Source organism: Pinus tabuliformis, chromosome 2_2, assembly GCF_031772625.1.
Source record: "Pinus tabuliformis cultivar Carrire ecotype Pingquan chromosome 2_2, CPIR1, whole genome shotgun sequence".
NCBI lineage: Eukaryota > Viridiplantae > Streptophyta > Pinopsida > Pinales > Pinaceae > Pinus > Pinus tabuliformis.
In genome coordinates this window covers 834,478,615-834,489,994 of record NC_142300.1, presented here as the reverse complement: position 1 = coordinate 834,489,994, position 11,380 = coordinate 834,478,615, and positions in this window count along the sequence as shown.

The window sequence follows — 11,380 nt, the reverse complement described above, 5'->3', positions numbered from 1 at the left end:
ATGTGAATTTTGGCCACTTACTTTTCTCCCTAATTAAGCTATGTGAGTATTTGTTGCAAATAATAAAAATATAATTTCTTGATGAATTAGGGTTCATTTAAGAAATCAGGGATACTGAACAGAAAACACAGAATGTAGAGGTGAAGGCAATTCACTAAAGGTTTCCAATCACCTGAGAAAATTGAAAAATACAAGGATTTTCTTTGATTTCTATTTGTAACATGTGTTTTGTAGAAACAAACCTGTGCTTCACAATTTTTTCAAAAACAGACACGCACTCTGCCTCTGTCAGAGAAAACACACGTGGGTAAGAAAGATTTGAACAATTTTCACTTCTGCGAGCTCAAAATAGATCTCGGGGGACTGTAAAAAATCCAGGGAGGTGAAGAGTGCCTTGAAGAATGTTTGTGTAGAGAGGAGGTCCTGCAAATAATATCTATATTAATGAAAAGAGATCAGTATGGTTGACATTCCTATTGTAGTGTTTTTGGAGCACAAGAGTACCAAAAAACACCCCATTAGCAACAGATTTTTACTTGCAAAGGATCACATTAAAAATTAGTGTTGTTAGTGGACATAATTAAATAAACACAACATTGTAAATAGTGGAAACAATGCATACATAAACATAAACTTAAACAAAGAGGTGCATGAACAAATGGAGAAAACACATCAATAATATATGGCAAAATCTACCTCTATTGGTTGCTAGTGGTAGAGCTTGAATACAATTAGAATCTCAGACACTTGGAGAGAATGATTTGAGCTAGGGAGCTCAAAAATCCTCAGCAAGGGTGTTTCTTTTCCTCAATCTCTTTGCAAGTTTCTCCTCTCTCTCAAAGAAGTGTGAAGACTCTCCAAAGGGTGGATTCCTCTTCACTCACTAAAATGTTTGGTTTCATAGAAGAAATTTTCCCAACATGCTAGTGCTCTTAACTTCCTGGTTTCAAAAACGTAATGGTGGTTTTCTCAAACAAAAATTTGGCCAGCATAACAATGTCTCTTGTTTTGGCTCTCCCATGGTATGTTTATATATATATTTTTTGAATCCCTCTTCCCTCTCTTAATGATACATGTCTGATAAAGACACATGAGTAGGACAAGAGGATTCCATTGAGGGTTGCACTTCTCCAAGGAGACTCAAATTCAGTTATACTATGCCGATCTCATATCAAACAATTGGCTCCAAGTGTGTAGAGTGGTCCCGAACTAATGATTCATCTTTTCTGCAACCACGCGGATTTTTGAGGATATGTCGTGCGCGCATTTTTATTGAATAAATATAGACATGGCCTAATTCATTTCCTTTATAAACTTTGGACCTTAGGAGAAATTTTGATTTTTGAATATTCAAAATGTACTCAGCTGGAAAAATGTCCACCTATGCATTCTGCTGAACTCTTTTAATGTATTATGGATTGTACTAGCGGGTGTGCGATTTTTCAGTGTTAACAGGTGGATTTAAGGATGTTTTTATGAGAATGATTTCTAATGTGAAAGTTTGTCAAATTATAGATATTTTTGTTGATATTTATGGGATTTATGATTTATTTCTTTTGTCATGAATGATCATCTCTTCGTCCAATGGTAACAACAATGCGCCCTCAAACTGTGTGCCCATCCTCTCCAGCAAATATCTTTAATGGTTGTGAGGGGATTAATTACAATCAATCTGCTTAGCCCCCTAGATCCTTAGGTTGAAAATGAGGGATGAGAATCATGCACGTTTCTTTTTGGGATGTAGAAAGCCATACAGGATTCAAACTCTGTACTTGGCTTTGGCCATTGGGTTTTACGACCTTGGGGTTCAAGAGATTCAGGATAGATTTGAGGGGATTTTGTCAAATGGGTTGAGTCTTGTGGTTTCAAAGGAGGACAATTTTACAGAGATCATTGACCGAGCACTGGAAAAGGAAGTTTTATACAAGAATCAACACGATGGTGAGTCAAATATTTCATGAATCAGATGTTTGTATTCATTATTAGAAAAAATCATGATTAATCATATCTATTGTTGCACATCATGGTGAGTCAAATATTTCAGGTATCATATGTCTATGTTAATTATTAGATTAAACCATGGTTAATCATATCTATCAATGCGCATCATGGTCTAACGAATCAAAACTATAGTTAGACTATATCTGTAGTATGCTCGGGCCCCATTGACCTATACATAAAAGAAACTAAACTGGAAAACGAGACTACAATGAGCTAATTGTAGCTATTGAGTCCTGTCGACCTTGCACACATCCTCCACTTCCATCCCCTCACCCAAAAAAATAAAATGGTGCCATAAAAAAATGAGCTCTGCAGGTGGGACAATAGAGTTGGATTGGTCTTTGTCCTTAAATTCCCTATTCAAGGAGATGTTTTGTTGAAATTAGATGTTGCAGTGATTTTAGTTTATTTTGTTTACCACTTAGTGAAATATTCCTTTTGCTTAGAGGGGGAGGGGCTAATAAATTTCATTCCATGTACTATAATTGTGCAAACACCATACATTTACTACTTCAACACAACTCATTAATTGTTTTGGGGCACGTCTGTTCGGTTTTGAACCTGGGTCATCACAGTAGAAATCATTTTTCTTACCACTAGACTACAACTCATAGTGAATGGTGGCTCTCGATTAACTTGTATTTGTTGTGAATATTTTTTGAAACTAGGCATTCTAGTGGTACATGTTTTGGGTCTTCAACCATGTTTTTGTTGCAGAATTTAGCTATTATATATATGGTCCATTGCTTGCTTTTGCAATGCAGTCTATGTAAGTCGGTTCTTATTATACTAACTTCATTTCCAAGCCCAAATTATCTCTATGATGGTACATATTGCTATCTGTTTTTTGTAATATATATGGTGCATGATGTATTGAGATTAACCTTGTTGTCGTTATGTTTCTAGTAACCATCAAGCTAAACCTCTTTGTCCCATGGTTTAGATCCATGTATCAGTTTTAATTTTAGTTTGTTGTTGTTTTGAATCAAGTTGTTTCAGTTGTTGTCACTACAGTTGGCAACATGGTCCTATTTTTACTTTAGCGTAGATTGTTCACATGTTGTAAGCCCTTGTTTTTTGTTGTTATCTTGTGCATTGTACATTTGTGAGTATGTGGGTTGATGCTCGATACTAACAGCTTTCACTTTGCAGCTTCAGACCAATACTTGACAGGAAACTCTATTAGCGGTAAATTTGACACACCTTATTAAAATCCATGGCCTTTTGATGTAATCTTTATGAGTTATGTTATTAGTTTGTGGAGTCAACCTTTTTCATTTCCAATGTAAAACATTTGTTGGTGGCTTAAGATGCAATGCATGTTTTCCACTTGTTGCAATTTCATGCTTAAAATATATAAACTATTGTCATAAAATCCCTAAGGGTTAGCCCAATTAGTTGAACCACCTGCCTAAGGCATATTGCTGATGGGGGAAGGCCATAAATCATAGGTTCATTACAGGGGAGTATGGGGATCCTGCAAGGTTTTCTTTGGGGAAAAACTCATTGTCATAAATTTTTAAAGCTTGAACCAAAGTTATCTTGTTGAACAACATACCCTTGTCAGAGAGTTGATTTTGGTGTTAATAATATGCACTCAGTGGTAAAATAAATTTTTTATTGACAGACGAGACGCTGTGCTCTGCAACTCGTATTAGGGTTTCAGAAAATACCTGCTACGGCAGGTCCTCCTGACAGCGCTCACCATTTGCAGAACGCGGAAGAGAAGTAGGTATCAATCCATGGGTTTTGGCCGACGGAAATCATGAACCCCCCTCAGGGGGAAGGAGGGGCGCCTCCTCCAACAAACGACAACCAGCAGAGACATATCGAGGACTCAGACAGGGAAAAGGGGCACAAGGACGAAAATGCAGACAGAAGCCAGCAGACGCATACTGAACAAGCACAGAAAGATAAGCCTAAAGTCAGCTCTTCCACATGCAAGCCAGTCGCCACGCATAGGCCAAAAGTAGAGCTACCAAGCCATCGCATCAATGCCAGAATTCAGTACATGAGAGATCATGCCCTCATAGGCAAATTCATTGGAATATGGCCAAATGAGAAAGCGCTGAGAGCCTGGATAAATGTTAAATGGCATCCAAAAGGACACATCACCTTGCATCTGGGGCCTAAGGGGTTTTTTACTGCAGTCTTCAACTGTCTGGAGGACAGAAACAGAGTTTTAGATGGAGGGCCTTATTTCTTTAACTCTGCCGGACTATTTCTCAAAGAATGGATCGAACGTTTTAATCCCGATAAGGAAGATCTAAGTTGCGCACCGGTATGGATCAGGCTGTACTCTCTGCCATTGGAATACTGGGAAGAGGAGTCTCTCAAGGCGATTGGTAATGTTCTGGGCGACTTCGTCAAGGTAGCAGAAGAAACAAAGACGCATAGATACACCTCATATGCACGGATCTGTGTCTACATGGACCTTAAACAAGCTCTGCCTGATACGGTAAGTCTCTTTCATGAAGATGTTGAATGGATACAGTTGATTGATTATGAGCATGTACCCTTTAGGTGCAGGAAATGTCATGATTTAGGACATCTCTATAGAGACTGCCCGTTGAATAGCAAACCCTCGGTTCAAACAGACCCGGAAAACCCAACGCCGGATGGCTTCACTAAGGTGCTAAATCGCAGAAGAGGAAATAAAAAATCAGCAGTCTCTACAAAGATTCCTCCAGCGGATCAATCAAAACCCTCGACAAGCAATAGCTTTGAAGCTTTAGCCAATGAAGACATGCAGGATCCAGACAATACACCCTCCAATGAAAAAGGAATCAGTCAGGAAAAGATTGAAGGATCTCAATCGAAAACAGGGGAAAAGGGTGTAGAACAAGAGGGCAATCATCTCAAGACTGCTTCAAACACTTGGAGCTTCCCTGAGATGGATATAGATGGTACCAATCCCAACAGAGAAGACGAGAAGGAAAGCGATGGAAGCTATCAAGAACCTCAAATCATGGAGGAGGACACGGAATCTATAGATATTGGCGAGATGGATATTTTAGGCTTAGAACAGGCCTGTAAAACAGGAAACTTCGACAAAATACCTGATCGACAAGTGGATAATCTAGTGGCAGTCCTCAACAAAGCCCAAAAAAAATACTCATTGGGGGTTCAAATTGGTAGCCAATGGGATGGGAAATTCATCACCAAAGATAGCAAAAAACGAGGAAGGAAAACCACTCTGGAGAGAACCATCAAGATAGGAGAAGTATTGGTAGAATCAGGCAGATATGCTAAGTTAACCAGGTATTTCAATGCCAACCCCAAACCTTCCCAATGAAGTTGATCTCATGGAATATCAGAGGGCTCAATAGCCCAAGGAAAGGAAGACTACTAAAAAATATGCTAATGGAGGAAAAACCCACAATTCTCTTTCTGCAAGAAACAAAATGTAATTCGACAGTCTTGGAAAAAATAGCAGCAAAGGCCTGGCCAGGAGGGTTAGTAACAGCTGTTGATGCTCAGGGAGCGTCAGGAGGACTTGCAGTGCTCTGGGATGCACGAATAATTCAACTAAATAACATACATGCAAATAAAAATTTCATTCAAGCCATCTTTCACATAATTGGCACCAATATCTATGGTCATATGACAAATGTGTATTTTCCTCAAGAAACCCAGCACAAAGCTGAAATCCTGGATGCCTTGACGCAGCTCAATACAAAAAGGATGTACCCGTTATGGATATCTGGAGGAGACTACAACATGATCGCAACAATGGAGGAAAAAAAGGGAGGCCGTTGCAGAATAAATAGAGATGGATCCATATTAAAAGACTTCATTCATAATAATTGGCTGATAGATCTCCCTTCAAATAACGGCCTATTCACTTGGAACAACAAAAGGGCAGAACCAATGCAAATAGCCTCTCGTCTTGATTGATTTTTGATCTCAGATAATGCAGTTCATCTAGGAGGAGAATTCATTTAATCCATCCTTCCTATCTCAGGCTCTGGTTATCTCATCCGGACTTCTATGAATTTGTCAGAGAATCTTGGTTAAAATTTAATCCAACTGATGGCACTAAAATTTCCATATTCCAAAGGAAGCTGAAATATCTCAAGGGGGAAATTAAACGCTGAAATCAATCCATCTTCGGCAACATATTCAAAGCTAAGGAAACCCTCAATCAAGAAATGAAAACCATTCAGCAAAGAATGATCACTGAAGGACGCTCTGAAGAGCTAGCCAAGAAAGAGCAGTCCATAGAAAATCAAATCCTTGAAAGAGACTTACAGGAGGAAACTCTCTGGAGGAAAAAATCAAGAGTTAGATGGCTAAAGGATGGTGAAAAGAATACGAAATTCTTTCACAAAACTACAGTGCAAAGAAGAATGAACAATCAAATCTCCCATATTAACAATGAGCAAGGAAGCAAAATTGAAACCCATGAAGGTATTGAACAGGAATTCCTCAATTACTTCAAAAAGATGAATCAAGAACCCAACATAAATAGAACAGAGGCTATTGATAAAGTCATCAGACATATTCCCAGATTAATCACTGAAGATCATAATCTTCTCCTTCTCAAGCCCATTACCCTTCAAGAGGTTGAAACTGGTGTGCATCAGCTAAAAGCAGGGAAAGTGCCAGGACCAGACGGATTCACCTCAAATGTTTTTCAGCATTTCTGGGATCTAGTTAAATGGGAAGTCTGGCAGGTCGTGGAAGAATCGCGTTCTTTAAGATGGATGTATCCAGGTCTGAACGCAAAATTCATTGCACTAATCCCCAAAGCAGAGGAATCCAACACTCCGGAAAAATACAGACTGATTGCTTTGTGCAACATTATATACAAAATTGTCTCCAAGGTTATAGCTTCCAGATTGAAGCCTTTGCTTCCCCTCATTATCTCTCCAGAACAATCTGGATATGTAGAAGGAAGGCAGATCACGGATGGAATTATTTTAACCCATGAAATAATCCACTCTCTCAAGCATTCAAAAAAACTAGGTATGCTGCTCAAAATTGACTTATCTAAGGCTTTTGATAGTATAAGTTGGAACTATATGCAAAAAATCCTTAACGCCTTTGGTTTCGCCCCTTTCTGGATCAGATGGGTCAGTAATCTCTTATCCTCCTCGTTCTTCTCTATTCTCATTAATGGCATCCCGTCGCCCACATTTCGTCCTTCTAGGGGTATCAGACAAGGTGACCCACTCTCGCCCTTTCTGTTTGTCATCTTAGTTGAAGGGCTAGGCCACAACATCAAATTAGCCATCCTCTCTCAAAGCCTAAAAGGTCTAGCATTCCACCATGCTCCCTCCTTTTCTCACCAGCAATTCGTAGACGATAATATGTTATTCGGTCATCCATCTGTTCAAGAAGCTCGATCTTTCAAATCAATACTTGCAAACTTCTCGGATGCTTCAGGAGCTCTCATTAACAAAGTTAAATCTCAGATATTCTTCTTTAATACGCCTCCCACCACCCAAAGAGCCATTGCCCGTATCCTAGGCTTCACCATTGCTTCCCTTCCTTCTAAATATTTGGGTGCGCCTTTAATTGCCTCGACTCTCAAGCATTCCTCCTGGAAAGACCTTTTAGAAAAACTTGAAGCCAGATTGTTCCTATGGACCCACAGAGCTCTTAATATGGCTAGTAGGTTAGTGCTAATTAAAGTGGTTCTACAGTCCATGCCTCTTTACCTTTTTTCCATATTGGCGGCACCTAAGTGGGTTCTCAAAGCAATAAAACAGCTTCAGCGCAATTTCTTATGGGGAAATTCAGGTCCAAATCGAAAGTGGGCTCTAGTCAAATGGGAGAAGGTATGTCTACCAAAAAAAGCTGGAGGCATTGGGCTAAGAGACCCAGAACATAGCAATATGGTAATGGGGGCCAAAATCTGGTGGAGATGGCTCTCAAATCCCAACACTCCTTGGGCCTCCCTATGGACAGCGAAATATGCAAGAAATACGCCCATAGAGGAGAGAATTAGAATGTCAGAAGTTAGTAAAGGATCAGTCATCTGGAACTCGGCCATTCAACATCGAAATCTAATACAACAGCATAGCTTTTGGGATGTGAAGGATGGCCACACAGCACGGTTTTGGGAAGACTCATGGCAGCAGCTTCCAAACCTCAGAGACATTATCCCGGACCTCCCAGATCAAGATATAAATCAGTATGATAAGGTGAGTCAATTTTGGGACTCACACAATGCTCAAGAACACAAAAAGTGGAAAGAAGCTAGCCATATAATACCTCACAGCTCGAAGCAAACTCAAATTTCTCTTTCCTTAGAACTTCAAAATAGAAAAATCCTATCTTCGGCAGGTAGGGACATTCTTAGGTGGGGACACGAGGAAAAGGGCACTTTCACCACCAGAGAAGCTTACAAAATCATCATCAAAGACAGGGTAATCAGAGATAATTTATGGGATAAGATATGGAATTCTTCTATATGGCCGAAGGTTTCTACTTTTCTGTGGCTTCTGTCTCACAACAGGATTCTCACATGGGACAACCTTAGGAAAAGGAACTTCTCTGGGCCATCCATATGTCCCAACTGCAAACAGGAAGAGGAATCAGCATTACATCTTATGCAAACCTGTCAGCTAGGAAGGAAATTGTGGGAAAAGGTCACATTCCGCTGTCAAAAGGAAGGCAGAGTGTATGGGGACATTAAAGGCACCCTTCGCACCTGGAGCCAAGAGCCATATCAAAGCAAACTTTTAAACACACTATGGCAACTCATACCGGGACTACTAATGTGGAATATATGGAAGGAGAGAAACAGAAGGATCTTTAAAGATCAATCACTGTCGATTGAGCAGATATGGACTGGATTGCACCAAAATATTAAAGAAACTTTGTCTATCAAAGCTTGGTCCCAAGAGGATTTCCCATCAATCCCCCAGGAACAAACTATATGGGACAACTCGAAGATTCAATTAATGCATCCGCTCTCTTCCAATTATAACTCCTCAAAGCATCAGGATCCTCTAGCAAGATGGACTCCACCGCCAATCAATGTGTTTCAACTTAACTTTGACGGAGCTTCGAGGGGTAATCCTAGGAAAACATGATTTGGTGGAGCCATCAGAAATTACCAGGGTACTCCCCTTGAAACTTTTTTGGCTCAATTGGATGGAACACCAACTATGCAGCGGAACTAGAAGGATTATGGAGAGGGCTTAATTTGGCGCAAGAACGAGGTTTCTTTCCTCTTATTGTGGAAGGGGACTCCCAAATTATCATCACTATGGCCTCAAAACTTATGCAGGGATCCCCCGTTCATAAGGTCAGCAGCAGCTGGAGAATGGCTCCACGACTTGAGCTTCTCAATCAATGGCTTTCTCATCACCAAGCAATTTCCTTCAAACACATCAGGAGGGAAGGGAACAAGCTGGCAGACTTTCTTGCTAATTTAGGAGTGGACATTGGAATGGAATTCTTTGAAGGCTCTCTATCTAGCATAGCTTCTGAGAACCAACTCTCTAACTTCCATACCATCGTAACAAATGATATGCAGTCGAAGGAAGATTCACACCCGGATGCGGGTGCATCAATAATGTGTTAATGGCACAGCATGCGACTTGGGCAGCTGTCATTCCGCCTAGCTAGCTTTGGCAGTTCATGGTATGTGATCTACAGGCATTTAAGGATCATTAGGCTCGAGGTCTACAGGTAAGGGATTTTATTATGGCGCGCCTTAATCACGGTTCATTTGCTCCGAGTTCTTCAAGTATTGGCATTTTGGTTCTCCTCTGTTGGTTATGCTCTTAGCGCCCCTGCGTAGCTCAGGGAATTTGGAAGCCCCCCTGGCTTCAGAACCGGTCTCATTCTGCCTGCTTCTGGTATATGGTTCTGATTTTCTCAGCCGGTGTCCGGTGTACTGAGTTGGTCTTCTCCGCCTACGTCCGGTCTATTGATTTCATCTTGCCCGTCTGTGTATGGTGTATCGATTCGGTCTTTTCTGTAAGTATCTGGTTTGTGCATTGGGTTTATTCTGTCTTTGCCTGGTTTTTTCTTTTGGTCTATTCCAGCTATTGCGAGCTTTTCATTGGGGTCTACTGTACAGCGGTCTGGTCCTTGAATTGGGTTCAATTAGCCTGTGTCTGGCCGCTTTACTCCCACCTTCAGTCTCCCTGCTCATTCAAGTTGCTGATTCATTCTGTAATGGCCTGACGTCGCGGCATCCCCAGGCGTGGTAGTAATTCAGGCTCTCGTGGAGGTTCTCGGGGTCGTGGTGGCTCTGCCCCTCAACGCATAACTCCGTTAGCCTCTGCCTCTCCATCCTCTCCACCCTCTGACCATTCTAGACCCACCCTGAACAGCTCCTTTCAAACGACCCGGTTCAAGTTCAGAAGTAGGCTCAATAAGCCTCTCATCTCAGCCACTATAACTGTTATCTTCTCGGAGGAGGAAGATGAGCTTACAAGCTCGGATGAAACCTCCAGGGCACCGTCTCAATCTCAAAATTCAAGTGATTTTCAGGGTGAATTGGCTGGAGTCGTCCTCAATGACTCTGCCGTGCTGCACGAGGAGGGCCATCAGGAAGACATTCAACCCCAGCCAGCTTCACCTCAAGAGAAAATTATTGCTTGTGAGCCTGCGCGCCTCTCTGGAAGTGTTCTAAATCTTGTTCTTCCTCCAGGTGTGAGTATGATGGAAGCTGAAGACAATGTGATGGTAACCTGGGTTAGCTCCCCCACCCAGGCAAACGAGAACGCGACAGGCTCTCCTCCGCAGGTTTAATCACTCCTGGCTCCAGCGTCATGACAGCAAGTTATCTTCTGATTTCTGGTATTTGTGTGAAGTTCCCATTGTGCATGGCTTCTTTTCATATCAGCATGAATTTCTACAGTCTCCAGGACATAATTTTGGTTTCCAATCTTTTTGTAATGGCGATTGTAAAGGACAACATTTTTGTAAATGATCAGCTTCCTCTGAAGCTTCGATCTCATATACCTCAGTTTAGTTTTGGGTCTCTCAAGCTTACCATATTTCTCACTTCTATGATTCTCATTTTTGTAAAAGGAAGGCAGTGTGCTACGTGCAACAGTCTTTTTCGTAGAGGGCAGGCTACAGCCCCCTCAGAGGTGCAAACCTCTTTGTAAATATTTTTTCCCTTTATCTTTTAATAGAATAGTCTTTATACAGAAAAAAAAAAAATATGGATTCAGTGGTGAAGTGTGTTTCAAATATAATTTTTTTTGTAACCAAAAATAAAGATTACTTTCCTACGATATGTTAGATAAGCTAAATAACATATTTGAAAAATGAATCAATGTCCAACCCCAATTTATTCCACTGTACACCATGCTGACCCAAATGATGGTGATAAGAACTTAAAACTAAAAGGACCACATAGTAAACTATGTATCCTCAATGATGATTTTTTAAGAGAATGGAGTGATTT